The sequence below is a fragment of the Erpetoichthys calabaricus genome, chromosome 1 (genome assembly GCF_900747795.2).
Source record: "Erpetoichthys calabaricus chromosome 1, fErpCal1.3, whole genome shotgun sequence".
Taxonomy (NCBI): Eukaryota; Metazoa; Chordata; class Cladistia; order Polypteriformes; family Polypteridae; genus Erpetoichthys; species Erpetoichthys calabaricus.
Window position 1 is genome coordinate 350,994,767 of NC_041394.2, and position 15,726 is coordinate 351,010,492.

At 41.0% G+C, this 15,726-nt stretch overlaps 1 pseudogene; it reads left to right on the forward strand.

The window, feature by feature from the left end:
- Positions 1-2,949: 2,949 nt before the first annotated feature.
- LOC114668746 (zinc finger protein 208-like) overlaps positions 2,950-15,726 on the forward strand; it is a 690,636-nt pseudogene continuing 677,859 nt past the window's right edge.

Here is a 15,726-nt window from a genome sequence, read left to right on the forward strand (position 1 = left end):
TGATCACCACCTGGTGGTGAGTTGGCTTCGATGGTGGGGGAGGATGCCGGTCAGGCGTGGTAGGCCCAAACGTGTTGTGAGGGTCTGCTGGGAACGTCTGGCAGAGCCCCCTGTCAGAAGTAGCTTCAACTCCCACCTCCGGCAGAACTTCGACCACATCCCGAGGGAGGTGGGGGACATTGAGTCCGAATGGGCCATGTTCCGTGCCTCTATTGTTGAGGCAGCTGACCGGAGCTGTGGCCGTAAGGTGGTCGGTGCCTGTCGTGGCGGCAATCCCCGAACCCGCTGGTGGACACCGGCGGTGAAGGATGCCGTCAAGCTGAAGAAGGAGTCCTACAGGACCCTTTTGTCCTGTGGGACCCCGGAGGCAGCTGATAGGTACCGGCAGGCCAAGCGGAATGCGGCTTTGGTGGTTGCTGAGGCAAAAACTCGGGCGTGGGAGGAGTTTGGGGAGGCCATGGAGAATGACTTTCGGACGGCTTCGAGGAGATTCTGGTCCACCATCCGGCGTCTCAGGAAGGGGAAGCAGTGCAGTGTCAACACTGTATATGGTGGGGATGGTGCGCTGCTGACCTCGACTCGGGACGTTGTGGGTCGGTGGGGGGAATACTTCGAAGACCTCCTCAATCCCATTAACATGCCTTCCAATGAGGAAGCAGAGCCTGGGGACTCAGAGGTGGGCTCCCCCATCTCTGGGACTGAGGTCACCGAGGTGGTCAAAAAACTCCTTGGTGGCAGGGCCCCGGGGGTGGATGAGATACGCCCGGAGTTCCTCAAGGCTCTGGATGTTGTAGGACTGTCTTGGCTGACACGCCTCTGCAACATCGCATGGACATCAGGGACAGTGCCTCTGGATTGGCAGACCGGGGTGGTGGTCCCCCTCTTTAAGAAGGGGGATCGGAGGGTGTGTTCCAACTACAGAGGGATCACACTCCTCAGCCTCCCTGGAAAAGTCTATTCAGGGGTCCTGGAGAGGAGGGTCCGTCGGATAGTCGAGCCTCGGATTCAGGAGGAACAGTGTGGTTTTCGTCCTGGTCGCGGAACAGTGGACCAGCTCTATACCCTTAGCAGGGTCCTAGAGGGTGCATGGGAGTTTGCCCAACCAGTCTACATGTGTTTTGTGGACTTAGAAAAGGCATTCGACCGTGTCCCTCGGGGAATCCTGTGGGGGGTACTCCGAGAGTATGGGGTACCGGCCCCCCTGATAAGGGCTGTTCAGTCCCTGTACGATCAGTGCCAGAGCTTGGTCCGCATTGCCGGCAGTAAGTCGAACCCATTTCCAGTGAGAGTTGGACTCCGCCAGGGCTGCCCTTTGTCACCGATTCTGTTCATAACTTTTATGGACAGAATTTCTAGGCGCAGCCAGGGTGTTGAGGGGGTCCGGTTTGGTGGGCTCAGGATTGGGTCACTGCTTTTTGCAGATGATGTTGTCCTGTTTGCTTCATCAGGCCGTGATCTTCAGCTCTCTCTGGATCGGTTCGCAGCCGAGTGTGAAGCGGCTGGGATGAGAATCAGCACCTCCAAATCCGAGACCATGGTCCTCAACCGGAAAAGGGTGGAGTGCCCTCTCAGGGTTGGTAGCGAGATCCTGCCCCAAGTGGAGGAGTTCAAGTATCTCGGGGTCTTGTTCACGAGTGAGGGAAGAATGGAGTGTGAGATCGACAGGCGGATCGGTGCGGCATCCGCAGTAATGCGGGCTCTGCACAGGTCTGTCGTGGTGAAAAAGGAGCTGAGCCGCAAGGCGAAGCTCTCAATTTACCAGTCGATCTATGTTCCTACCCTCACCTATGGTCATGAGCTATGGGTAGTGACCGAAAGAACGAGATCGCGAATACAAGCGGCTGAAATGAGTTTCCTCCGCAGGGTGTCTGGGCTTTCCCTTAAAGATAGGGTGAGAAGCTCAGTCATCCGGGAGGGGCTCAGAGTAGAGCCGCTGCTCCTTCGCATCGAGAGGAGTCAGATGAGGTGGCTCGGGCATCTGATCAGGATGCCTCCTGGACGCCTCCCTGGTGAGGTGTTCCGGGCACGTCCAACCGGGAGGAGGCCCCGGGGAAGACCCAGGACACGCTGGAGGGACTATGTCTCTCGACTGGCCTGGGAACGCCTTGGGATTCTCCCGGAAGAGCTAGAAGAAGTGGCCGGGGAGAGGGAAGTCTGGGCATCTCTGCTCAAGCTGCTGCCCCCGCGACCCGACCTCGGATAAGCGGGAGACAATGGATGGATGGATGGATGGATAGACTATAATAACATATACAATGGTTAAATACTTCTTTGTACAATGGGAACTGAAAAAAGAAGTGCTATGTAAACTAAACGAAGCGATCTCAGTGATAAACAATTAACGTGTATAACGAGGAGTATGACCAGCTTAATTCAGCCGTGAAAACAGAACGTACAATGAATATTTAATAATATCATTATGGTCAACTACTACGGCATTTCAACGAAAATACTGTACAGTACTGCCCGTTGTGTATCGACATGCGCAGTTGAGAGCGATCCGTGCCGTAAAGCGAAATGTTTAGTATATATTTTTTTTTTATTATTAAACGCATGCGGAGTGTGTTATTGCATATGTATTGAACGAAAACGTCATCGCTCACTTTACGGTGCTGCCCAATCTGTTTAACGCATGCGTGAACACTTTACGGCATGCTAGGCTTTCAATACGCCTGCGCGCGCAAATCTAGGCACCGCAGATCGGGTAGCGACTGGGTCGTAATAGTAAATGTCTGCGCATGCGTGCGCATGCGCGCACAAATCGGGTAGGCACTGTTTTCGTCGCCCTTGATGACGTTAATGGACCCGTGACTTCACCGAAAGCGGCAGATACGGAAGTTGGCGCGCGCTTCTCGCTTGTATGCAGCAAACCGAAATAGGCTGCTGAGTAGGTCGGCTTTAAAAAGTATCACATCGCACACAGTGTGAAGGTAAGTGATATGAGTTTGGTGCCGTCATGTTATGAATGTGGATTTTTCATTTGCTCCAGACGGAGTCCGTTTTGAAAGAAAATCATTACCGAGAGACGGGGGGTAAGTATTCGTGGTTTGGGCACGTGGTCAGTTTACGAATGCGCGAGTTTCCATCCGCTCCAGTCAAAGTAACTAAGTAGAGATAAGCAGGCCGTTTGTGTCTATCACGTCAATTTCAATAACACACAGCGCTTTAATTTGATATAATGCATCCGGCGCCGCCGTGAGTGGCAGCCTTTTTAGCAGCTCCGTGAAAAAATGCTGAAGAATGTGAATTTCCCATTGGGATTAATAAAGTATCTATCTATCTATCTAATTTGTACTTTTGTTTCTCCTTTATCATTCCGCGGTGTTCGTGATCGGTCGGCATTTCAGAAAGCAGCGAGGAGTCAGTCGAGCTTTACACTTATGATCAGAAAAAGACAAACGCGAACTGAAACAAACTGGAGTCCGCGACCGTGGAGAAAAGTCGAAGTACATGTGAAACCAAGAACGAAAACAAATGTATAGAGGGAGACAAAGTGTAGCGCTGTCGTGCCGGTATTCCTCGGGTAACCCGCCTAGAGAAGTCTAAATTTAATGTTCATATCTGTTGATGACGGGCGTCCATAATCAGTATGTCTATATTTATGTACACGGCTTAGCATTCTGAAACCTGCTTAATTCAATGTAGTCTTCATATATTTACATGCATTGCATGGATGAACAATTCTATGGATGTTGTTTTGTTTCTCTTTTAGCCTGTGTCATATGTGAAAAAGTCTATGTTTTGGTGCTAAAATCCAAAACCAGTAATGCATGTTGATGAATATTGGGAGGTTCATAGAGATTTGTGGTTGGTGTTACTGCCTTACAGTTCCAGCAAAATGAATTTTATGGTCTGTATGCATTTTCCATGTGTCCCCTATTTTTTATTTTTTTCATCCTTATTTCTAAAGATTCCCAGGTTTAGTGGGCTGGCAAACCTAACCTAACTTACTTTGGTGGTGGAATACGCATGGAGTTGTACCCTACAATATCCCGTAGTCAGTTCCTACCCTGCACCGCTGCTCTGGTTTTCTTCCCATATCTCCATGACATCAGTTTCTGTGTGCTTTGTACTAGATATGGAGATTAGGTGGATGGTAAAACTCGTATGGTGGCTGCTCAGTACATGTAGTTTTATCACACTGAGCTCGGCCAGGGTGTGTGGGTCACCTTTTTGTGCAACTAGGAACTCTTAAGTGAACACCACAGACTAAGCTGGCATCCCTCTTCTCAGCAAGGCTCTGCTTGATTTAATTAAAATCTCCATGAGGGTCAGTAATTGGTTGCTCTTTGTCTTGCCACTCCCCATGGGATAACCCATGGTACATTGGTCAATGAGGAGCACAAATCTCCAGACAATGCAGCACTACGGATGAGTGAGGCACTCAAGGTCTCAATACTGGGAGAAGTTATTTAGTAGGAGTTTATTACTATTTTTTGATGTTTTTTTCTTATGGTGTTGTGTGTTTGCGTGCAACATTTACTTCTGTATGATGGACCTGATAAACTTAATACTGGATTTGTGTTGTTGGAAACATCAATAAAGTTCTGTTTTGGAGACTTTGAAGTAAGATCTGCAAACGTTCGTTAAGACTTGCACTATTTAGTTACTGTCCACCATTATTAAGCATTTCTTTCCAGACATTTTTATTTCTAAGCTCCCTACTCATACGTGTGATGCCTATTATACACGACACTCCTTGAGTCTTCAAACTGTGAAGTCAAAATTGATGTTCTAGCTGTGGACAGAAGTAGATTATATTAGAAAAGAATTCAATAAAGAGGACAGGAGAAGATTATGTGAATTAATAAAAGTTCACAATGATGCTGGTTCACGGAGTATTTTACTACACATCTTCACTGGGATTATATATATTTAGTTGTCATTCAATTTGAGGAGGAAATTTTCAGAAATGATAGTTTTTATTACTGTGAAGTCCTTCCAAATGTTAGATTACTCATGGTAGGCATCAGAAGCCGCTACATTGACAGTAAACCCCCCAATTAGTAGTAGGTGAGGAGCCATTGTAGCAGTGTATTGGTTTAAAGAAGTACAAGCCTTAAATTTTTCTAAAGGTTCTCTACCTGTGTGATTTGTAAAACTTGTTTAATGTTTTAAATTAGTGAGATGAGATTTTTTAGCTCCTCCTGATACCTGCCACTGTTGTATTTGCAGTGTTTTTTCTACTGTACTGACCAGCTCAATTCTCTTCATGTTTTATAAATTTAGTAAAAGTTGGAAACCTGTGGTTGAAACGGACTTCCCAAAATAAAGATTAGATGTTTTCTTATTAAAAACTGTTCCTTTTGTGCCGTTATCCTACTGCTATCCGTCACTTTTTATAATCTTTTCATCTTTAAATGTGCTTTCGCAACTCTTGTTAATTAGTAGCCAACATGCATTTCCTAAATTGAAGACCCACTCTTCTGTATTTACATCTACTGATATGACAAAATGCCTGCCTGCAAAGTCCTTTCAATTGCCAGACAGTCCAGAAGATGAAGAGCACACCATAGTTTGAGCTCAGATGTTCATATAATGACATCTTTCCTCTCACTGTTTTATAGTACTGTGATTATTTTTTACCTTATTAAATGTAGAGCCCCCACACCATATTTTTATTAGGGCTGCGCTACCCCATAAAATCTTAAATCAGGACTGGGGATGCTCAAATCGTAACACAGGCCAATATCACTGGTTATTTCTGTTCCTAAGAATTTGTTTGAAATGTTATAATAAAGATTGAACCGCCATCTTATCAGAGTTGTTATACTCAGGTTTACAAGTTTTAGGAAAAATACAAGGTGAATCAAACTTCAATCAAAAATCCACATAATTAATATTAATAAGTCTGTATGAATTCTCAAAGGAAGCATAGAAAATGTGTTGTGAATTACAAATTAAAAAGCTAACAAAAATCCAGCAGACCATGTTCACCACAAATTGAAGCTCATGTAACACAGGTTAAGAAGAAAGTGCTGACAATTGAAATACTGTATTTGAATTCTTCCAACTAAATGAGTATTTGTGTGAGACATGTAGTGTAGGATTATTTCCTTTATATATATATATATATATATATATATATATATATATATATATATAAAATAACTCTACACATGCCAAGAATACATAACATGACAATTGATATAACCAGTATAAGGCCTAGTTTCCTAGGTTCTTAGTTTTTAATACACATGATTAAACCGGAAAAAGTTACACATAGAAAATTGAATTCCAAATTTAGATTAAGTTAAGAATTCTTAACAGAACAGTTGATTTAGTAAATGGTTTGTTTTTATTGAGATTACAAACCTATGAGTGTAGTTGAGTTTATTTAATAATAGATTGGTTCATACCAACTGTATTCTGCAAATGATGGTATCCATCTCTTACATGTGCTAGTATTTAGTAGGATGCCGATTCAAATCTCTTTACCGCCAAAAGGACCCTTGAGCAAGGCCCTTAACCTGAAAATTTCTTCAGGGACTCTTGCTGTACAATTGCCGATCCCACACTCTGTCCCATAAAGGTCATGCGAGAAGATAATATTGTCTTGGGGATTAATACAGTGTACCACATTAAAAATAATATACACACATATGTATGTATATATATATATATATATATATATATATATATATATATATATATATATATATATATATAAATAATATACAGTATATCTTGTATTGTAGTTAGTTATTAACTGGGTTAATGGATGTATTATCAACCTTTAATTGTATATAGCAGCTTTGAAAAGGGAACTTACTACGATTTTTTAATTCATGCTCAATACTGGACTTCTCCAAAAATAGCGGTCAAGCGCTGAACTACATTTACCTTTATTTATTTGGCTGATGCCTTTATTCAAGGTTACTTATAATATTTATGATTCAATTGATTACATTTCTTTTTTGGTTAAAAATAAACCTGTAGGATAGAATGTTCAGCCCCTTTACTGAACATACAAGCATCTCTTATGTCAAGGGACTTTCATAGAGTTTTAACACCTGGTTAGTATTAGTGACATATTTTTTGGCAGGAATTCTCTCATTTTCTTTTTAATAAGGCACAGATGGAGTTAACGCCATTTGCTTTGTTAAGTTGGCCATTGAAATGTCACTGGTGGGTCAGTGTTATGATTTAATTAGTGCAATATACAGTTATCTTGTCTGATATTTTAAGTCGATTTATAGATAATAAACTGTAATATATATATATATTATTCACAGTTGTCACACACGTGCAACTAGGAAGACGTTGTATGGACCAAGCAAAGGTAATTCCACACCAGGCCAGGGGGTGGCAGGGTGCACTAAACCTTCTCCTGTTATCTCTGCAGACCAGCTGCAGGAAAACCTGTCTGATTTAGAACAGAAGACATCACTTCCGGTTCTGGGACACAGACAAATATCACTTCCGGTTCCGGCGCCTAGAAGATTACCACTTCCGGCACCTACTCTGACTAATGAAGAATATCACTTCCGGTTCCCTTACATCACTTCCTGTCCCTTAAAACCGCCATCTTGACAAACCATCAATAGTTCTGTTTTGGACTCGGTATAGAGAACATCTCTGTATTTAAAAAGACTCTTTTGCAGCCTGGAATAATATACAGGTGGCTACCTCAAACCTTTTTAAGTGTGTCGAGTCTATTCATTTTACACAGTGATGTGGTCAACTTTATGGTAAGAGGAAAAAGCTTCTGGGATAGAGTCATATACCATTATACACTTCTCTAAATGAAAGGCCTACACATCTAATGGAAATGATGCCCTGCCTCATTTGATTTCCTAATTTCCATTTTCTTGCCATTATCACTGGAATTCCCTTTTTCAGTTGTTGCTAACCTAAATTTTAACTGTAAACCTCTGACAGTTTACTGCTTACCTTTTCACCATATTAGGTCATTCATTGCATTTTAACTAATTAAATTTGAAGAAAAACTGAGGTGTTCTAAAACTGGATGGATAGAGAGTTGGATACAGAGAAGCTAATAACTTAAATGTTTACCAGGCAAAAGGGGGGGTTTTGTGAGATCAACAAGACAGTGGTTGGAAAAAGGAGAAAAAAAAACTTTTTTTTTTTTTTTGGAAGTCTAGAAGATAGAGGGGTAAAATCAACGTGCTTTGAAAGCTCATAATTGATGTGGTCCTTTGTGAGAATCCTACATTAATTGAAGAATTTACAACCAATTTTTTACAAACAACTTTGTATATTACATAGTAATCTTGACGACGCCATTGAAATATTTGGTTCCCAGCATATAAGTATCAGTGAAATAGGCAATCAAAATTTTAAAAGATAATAAGTCACTTGGGAACAATGACCTAACCTCAGAATTTTATCAAATGCTTTTAGATCACATTTCATATTTTTTACTTGCAACTTTCAAAGAAATGTGGGATAAATGACCTTGTTGACGAATGTCAGTCAAGTTATGTTAAAGATAGTTATATTTCTAATAATTTCTGTTTGATTTTAGACTTGACTGAATATAATGAATTGCTTTCTGGAGAGCCAGTAATTCTATTTCTGGATTTTCAAAGGGCATTTGACACAATAAGACATGAATTTATCTTTTGACAAAAATGTATTTATGAATTTAGGGAAACCCTACAAAAATTTTAAATTTATTTTGTTTTTTTATAAAAGCAATTATGACGGTTTAGAAGTGAAGTAATCGCTCAGTTAAAGTTTCTCATGGAACCTCCCCACAATTTGAATTTCACAGAGGATTTTGTCAACATTGCCCCTTATCACTCATACCCCCCGCATTTTCTCCTTACGTCTCAAATTCTTAGTTTGTTGGTCACTCTGAGAGAACTTAAAGGTATTAAACTCAATTGAAAAAGAAATGAAGATCTCCCAGCTGGCAGACGACACTTTTTTTTTTTTTTTGGAAAAATGTCAGTGAAGTGCATATAGCACTTGATGTTATTAAAACATTTTCAAGCAAATGTGAACTATTGGCGCTGAAACAAAGTAATCAAACTAAGTTCTGTGAAATTCCTGTTAAAACACGGTTACTTACTTGGAAATTTAAAATCAACAAAACAACAAGTGAAAACATTGTGCTAGACCTTAATTCACAATGAAGATAATAAGTCACTTAATTCAGACCTTGACCTTAATTCAGTTGTTACTCCATTAAAAAAACAACTCATGGCTGACTAGAGATCTGACCATTCATGGCAGATTCTTACTACCAAAAGTTGAATGCTTATCTCATGTTTCCTATACATTTTCATCCGTAGAAATGTCTGACTCCTCTTGTACCCTTCTCTTCATTGCCAGCCTTTAGCAATTGAAAAATAAAAGCAGTAAAAGTTTAATAGACATCATTGAACTTAATCATCAGTCTGTGTAATGTTAATTAATTCAAATGGCCAGGAGATGTCACTAGGGAGGTGAGTGTTAAATGCTTCAACGTGATTTCCAACGCAGTTGCTTCAAATTTTTTGATGCTTTTTGAGGCTTCACTCCGCCCATTACCACTTTACACTTCTGATATGTCTTCTTCTTTCGGCTGCTCACGTTAGGGGTTGCCACAGCAGATCATCTTTTTCCATCTCTTTCTGTCCTCTTCCTCTGTCACACTCATAACCTTCATGTTCTCTTTCACCACATCGATAAACCTTCTCTTAGGCCTTCCTCTTTTCCTCCTGCCTGCCAGCTCTATCCTTATCATTTTTTTCCCAATATTCCCAGCATCTATCCTCTGCACCAAACCGACGCACTCTCGCCTCTCTGACTTTGTCTCCCAACCTGAGCTGACCCTCTAATGTCCTCATTTCTAATCCTGTCCATCCTTGTCATAACCAATGTAAATGTTAGCATCTTTAACTCTGCCACCTCCAGCTCTGTCTCCTGCTTTCTGGTCAGTGCCACCGTCTCCAACCCATATAACATAGCTGGTCTCACTACGTCCTGTAGACCTTCCCTTTCACTCTTGCTGATACCTGTCTGTCACAAATCACTCCTGACACTCTTCTCCACCCATTCCATTCTGCCTGCACGCTTTTTCACTTCTCTACCACAATCCCCATTACACTTTACTGTTGATCCCAAGTATTTAATCTCATCCACCTTATCCAACTCTACTCCCGTCATCCTCACCATTCCACTGACCTCCCTCTCATTCACCCACACATTTTCTGTCTTGTTCCTACTGACCTTCATTCCTCTACTCTCTAGAGCAGATCTCCACCTCTCCACTGTCTCCTCAACCCGCTCCTTACTATCGCTACAGATCACAATGTCATCAGAACAGAACTTTACAATTCTGATAAGTAAAAGAGAAAAAAGAACTGAGTAGAACTTGAGTCTGTGACTGTGGTGGACAGAATATGAGATGAGAATGAATACAAATGTTTAGAGTGGGAGATAAGTGTAGTTCCTCACTGTAATTTTTCTAATTTTCCTGTAGACATTAATAACGGGCAAAGGTTGGCCATCAACTTTCTGCACACTTTGTGCTGTGCATTTAATTTTTAATTTGCCAGTTTTACCCAACAATGTACACTCAAAACTCCCTAATGACAAAGTGAAGAAATGTCTTCTGAAAGGTTTCCAAATGTAATGCAAATCAAAAAACTGAACCTCTCATTCATATAAGTATTCAGACTCTTACTTCTGTACTTTGCAGAAGCCCCCTTGGCAGCAGTTCCAGCTTTGAGTCTTCCTAAGTAAGTCTCTATAGGCTGAGCACACCTGGATTTGGGCAGTTTATTGAAATTATCTTGGCAGATCTTCAGTCCTGTGTGCCGTTTTGGAGTTTTGTGAAGTTATTTTATGGTGGCTGTAGTGCCAGTCATGCTGGCAACCCCCAAGTTTTACCTGTAAGTTGGAGGACCACATGCAGGACCGGATGCAGTTTAACGTCTTACCCAGGACTGAACATGGGATTGCTAACAAGGATCGCGAGCTGTTTTGTTATGTGGTGGGTGTGGCAACACGCTGTGCCAGTGCATGCTCCCCAGCCTGACCTGACCTGAGATCTTCTCAAGCTCTGTTAGATTGTTTGGGAAGCATCTGAAAATCTGCCACGTCTCTCCACAGTTGTTCTATGGGCTTTAAATGTGGTCTTTAGTTGGTCCACTCTTAGACACTCAGAAACTTGCCCCAAAGTCAGCACATTATTGTCTTGGTGGTATACTTTGTGTCATTATCATACTGAAAGGAAAGCCATCCCTCCAGTCTGAGGTTGTGTGTACTCTGGAGCAGGTTTTGCTCAACGTCCTTTCTCTATTTGACTGCATTCATTCTTTCCTCAGCTCTGACCACTTTTTCCATCCCTGCTGCTGAGGAGCACCTCATAGCATGATGCTGCCACCACCATACTTCAATGAAGGGATGATATTAGGCAGGTGATGAGCAGTGCCTGATTTTTGCCAGAGACAGTACTTGGAGTTTTGCCCAGATAGTTCAAATTCTGTCTCATGCAACCAGAGAATCTTTTTCCTCATACTGTCCGTGTCCTTTAATGTCAGTTGGCAAACTCCAAGTGGTCCATTGTATGCCTTTTTACTGAATAGTGACTTCCATCTAGCCACTCTGCCATAAATGCCTGATTGATGGAGTGCTGCCAAGATGTTCATTCTTCTAACTGGTTCTCCTAATTTCTGAAGCTCTTTTACAGCAACCATTAGGTTTTTGATCACCTTCATGACCAATGCCTATCTTGGAGTGTTACTGTGTTTGGCTGGACTGCACATTCTAAGTGAAATTCTGGTGGTGCCAAACTTCTTACATTTCACAATTATTGAGGCCAAAGTCTTCATGGAAATGCCCACAGCTTTAGAAATGGTTTTTATTCCCTTGTCCTTATCTGTGCATCACCACAATTGGATTGCAGAGGTCCACAGAGAGTTCCTCGGACATATTTTATTGTGGCATGCAGTTTGAATCGTGGAGCCTTACATACACAGGTACACATATGCTTTTCTTAACGATGTCAAATCAAGTCAGTTTGTCACCGGTGGTCTCCAATGAGGTTCTAGACCAGTGTTTCCCAAAGTTGGTCCTGGTGAACCCCTGTGGCTGCAGGTTTTTGTTCCAACCGGATTCCTAATCAGTGACAACACCTGATAGCACTGATCTCATTTAATTAGCTGGTATTTTTTTTTCTTTTATTCGACATTCAGGAAAGCATAGCAGCATGCTTTTTTACATTTTTAAGACATTTAGAAATATTTCTGCTTTTATTATAGATTTAAATGCTTAACTCTCTTTTGTTGATTTCATTATACTTTGCCGTTTCTCTGTGCAGTTTTTCCCCCTTTGTTGTATCTTAATAATGATAATTTAAGACGAGCAGAGCAGACATGCAGGCAAACAACAGTAAATAATCAAAGGCTGCAAGTATTTTAGCAACCAACCCACTAATGAGTAAATAATGGATTAATTAAACAATTAGAATACCTAGAAAAGTAGAATGAAAATCAAGATGAAAATACTGTTAAAAAGAAAAAAAACATTATTCCTATATAACTGCTTGGTACATTTTAATTTTTTTTTTATTTTGTTTAGCAAACGTAGTTTTCTTATTTCTATATTGTTCCCTAAACACAGAACTTGGGAAATATCAGTTCACTTAATTAGCCCAGGAGTTCAATTAAAAACAGAAGCTGGTTGGAACAAAAACCTGCAGCCACAGGGGTTAACCAGGACCGAGTTTGGGAAACACTGTTCTAGACACATCTCAAGAAGAATATTTAGAATTAAGGAGTTTCAGAGTTCCTGAATAATCAAGAATTATAAGAGTGTGTCACTTATGCATTAATAGAATGTGCTGTGCATTAACCGACAGTATAACATTACTCCTTTTACAGGCAGAAATAAGATTCTTAAATTGTAACTGCCACTTAGCCATTGAAGTGTTGTAACCCTGATGGTGCAGAAGAATTGGGAAGTACATGTTTTGCAAAGTGCTGTGTCTGTAACTGTCTTGCAAAACTAGCCATAGCTGAATTGCATAGCCTAAGCTGGGTGGGGAGCCTGTGACTGTGGGTGTGCCAACAGTTCCTCTTATCTAAAGACTACCGTGTACTTCTGTACGTCCTGATCGAATCTTACGCTACTTGCGAACTTTGTGTCACCTCAAAATGAACTGCCATTCTTCCTCTTTTTATTTATTAAACAAGCTGGGTATAAAAAGAGGGAAACTCCCTGCTGATGATGGGGCTGTCTGTAGCAAACTGAGCTGACAGCTGCTGTGGCCTCCTGCTCACCAAGAATAAAGAAATTGCTTTTTACTTTCCGTTGGTGTCTGTCTCCTGTCGTTCCTGACTTTCAGCGACCACAAATGCAAACAGGATGCACCTGAACACAATCTGAATAGCTACAGCAAAGGGTCTGAATATTTCTGCTGTTGAAATGAGAGAATACAGTTTTTATACTTTTCTGAAAATGTATTTTCATGTTGTCATTATGGGTTATTGAGTGTACATTGATGGGCAAAAGTGTCAAATGTACCCATTTAAAATTAAACCTGCAACACAATGAAGTGTGAATAAAATAAAAGGCTCTGAATACTTGATGAAACCTCCATAAGGTTTATGTAAACTGCTTAATCCAGTTTAAATAGCATACATTTCCATGCATTGAGTGGGATTGGATTTTTTTCTCTCCCTAATCCTATCCCACCGTACTGCACAATTTTATACCTTTTGGTTATTAATAATTTGAAAGTCTGTGTTCCTGCCGCACAGCTCCAGTAGTGCGAGTTTAAACCTCAGCCTGTTTACTTCCATGTGCAGTTTTCATGTGTGCCTTGTTTCTGCCTTTATTATTATTATTATTTATTCTCCCACGTTCTAAAGATGCACTGACAAATCTGACTTTACTTTGCAAGGTAGTTTTAGATCGATACTAAGTGTTTTGACTTTGGTATCAATACCAGTTTTCAGACCTCAGTATTGGTACCAATAACACTCATCCCTACATACCACCTGACCTCCCCCTCTTATCAAGTAGAATATTCATGAAGGTTAGTAATTGGTTTCTACTTATCTGGTTTCTCCTCTTAGGGTTACCCACAGCAGATTGGTTGTCTTGTTTCAGCTTATTGGACCTTCCCTCTGCTCCCTGGATTGTTTCATATCTGATAATTTGAAATAAAGAGTAATGTGTTACTGTCAGCATGCTATGAACGGTCACTCTTTATATAAACCTTAACAGAGAAGGTGTTGTGAAATGACATTCAAGTGGCTTCAGATCTAAGTGATGAAGTTTTAATAAAGTTAATTCCTGTTCTTTTTACAGAGAAAAAGAAAAAGCTGATGTTTACTGGAACATCTCAATGGATGTGAAACGGGAGAGCTGTGATGTGGACACAAATATCATGGATATTAAGGAGGAAGACTGTGAGTTGGAGTCCATCTACCTTAAACAGGAAAGTCTGAGCATCAAGGAAGATAACAGTGAACTGCAGGCAGTGGGCATTAAAGAAGAAGCTGAAGAGAAGTCTGTCAGTATTGAGACACACAACCATACAAATCTGGTCAGTGCAAAAGAAGACAACCTTCTTGATGCGTGTCAAGATGGAGTGGTGACCAGGTTAGACTCTTCTCAAGGCAGACACTGTTCATCTCCAGAGCCTTCTGTCAATGTGAAGACTGAATCATTACAGTCTAATCCAAAGAGGACTAAGAAAACGACATCTGTTAGAGCTCAGGAAAATCGGCCACCATCTACAAAGAAGTCTGGAAAAAGTAAGTGCAAGATAAAAAATAGGCAAGTGTTAGGGTTGGGGTTTATGGGCTTGAAAGGTCGGGTCTTGTCCACACTTGTCCTAAGCTAATAACACGCAAACAATTGGACAACTTCTTGTCAGTCCTGAACACATCATTTTAACATTCACAGTGCACTCTGTGGCCTCCTATCTTTACCGACTGGTTGACTCTTCTTTAATAGTAGTGGCCTCCACCAAACTTTTCATGTAGCTGCTTATCAGCCTTGAATTTTAATCCACACCTTCTCTCCAAACCTTTTTGGTTCCTTTTATTCCTGAGCTCTTTTCTGAACAGTTTCTCTTTAGGTCAGGACACAGCATCGTGTGTGTCTTACTGGCCGTTCCAAAACATCAATTTACTTATGTTTAACTCTTTGTATTTTTTTATTTCTTCCTGGTGGCTCTGAGGCTAGGGATCTACACTGGCATTTGGAAGGTTGCAGTTTCGAATCCCGTAAATGCCAAAATGGACTCTGCTCTGTTGGGCCCTTGAGCAAGGCCATTAACCTGCAATTGCTGAGCACTTTGAGTACTTTGAAAAGCGCTATATAAATGCAAAGAATTATTATTATTATTCCTGTTTGGTCTCATTGTCCTGTGTCATGACACAACTTTTGTTAAGCTTCTTCTATCCTAATGTTTTGCTGTCAGATTTCTTGATAATATTTTGAATTCACTGTCCCTTTGATCATGTTAAGCTCTCCAGGCTTTGAAGAAACAAGCAGGCCAACCCATGATGCTCCCTTCACCTTGAGGCTTTAGTATCAATGTGCATTTCTCTCCTACCTCCAAACATGGTGTCACGTGTTTTGATCAAAGAGTTCAACTTTTTCCTCATTCGTCTACAGAACATTGTCTGTTCTGGAACTTAGAGGTGATCTTGTACAAGTTTGAGATGTGAAGTGATGCTTTTTGTAGATCATACTGATTTTCTTGGTGTTATCCTTCTGTAAACAACACTGTTATATTCTGCTCTAAAAAATTAAAGA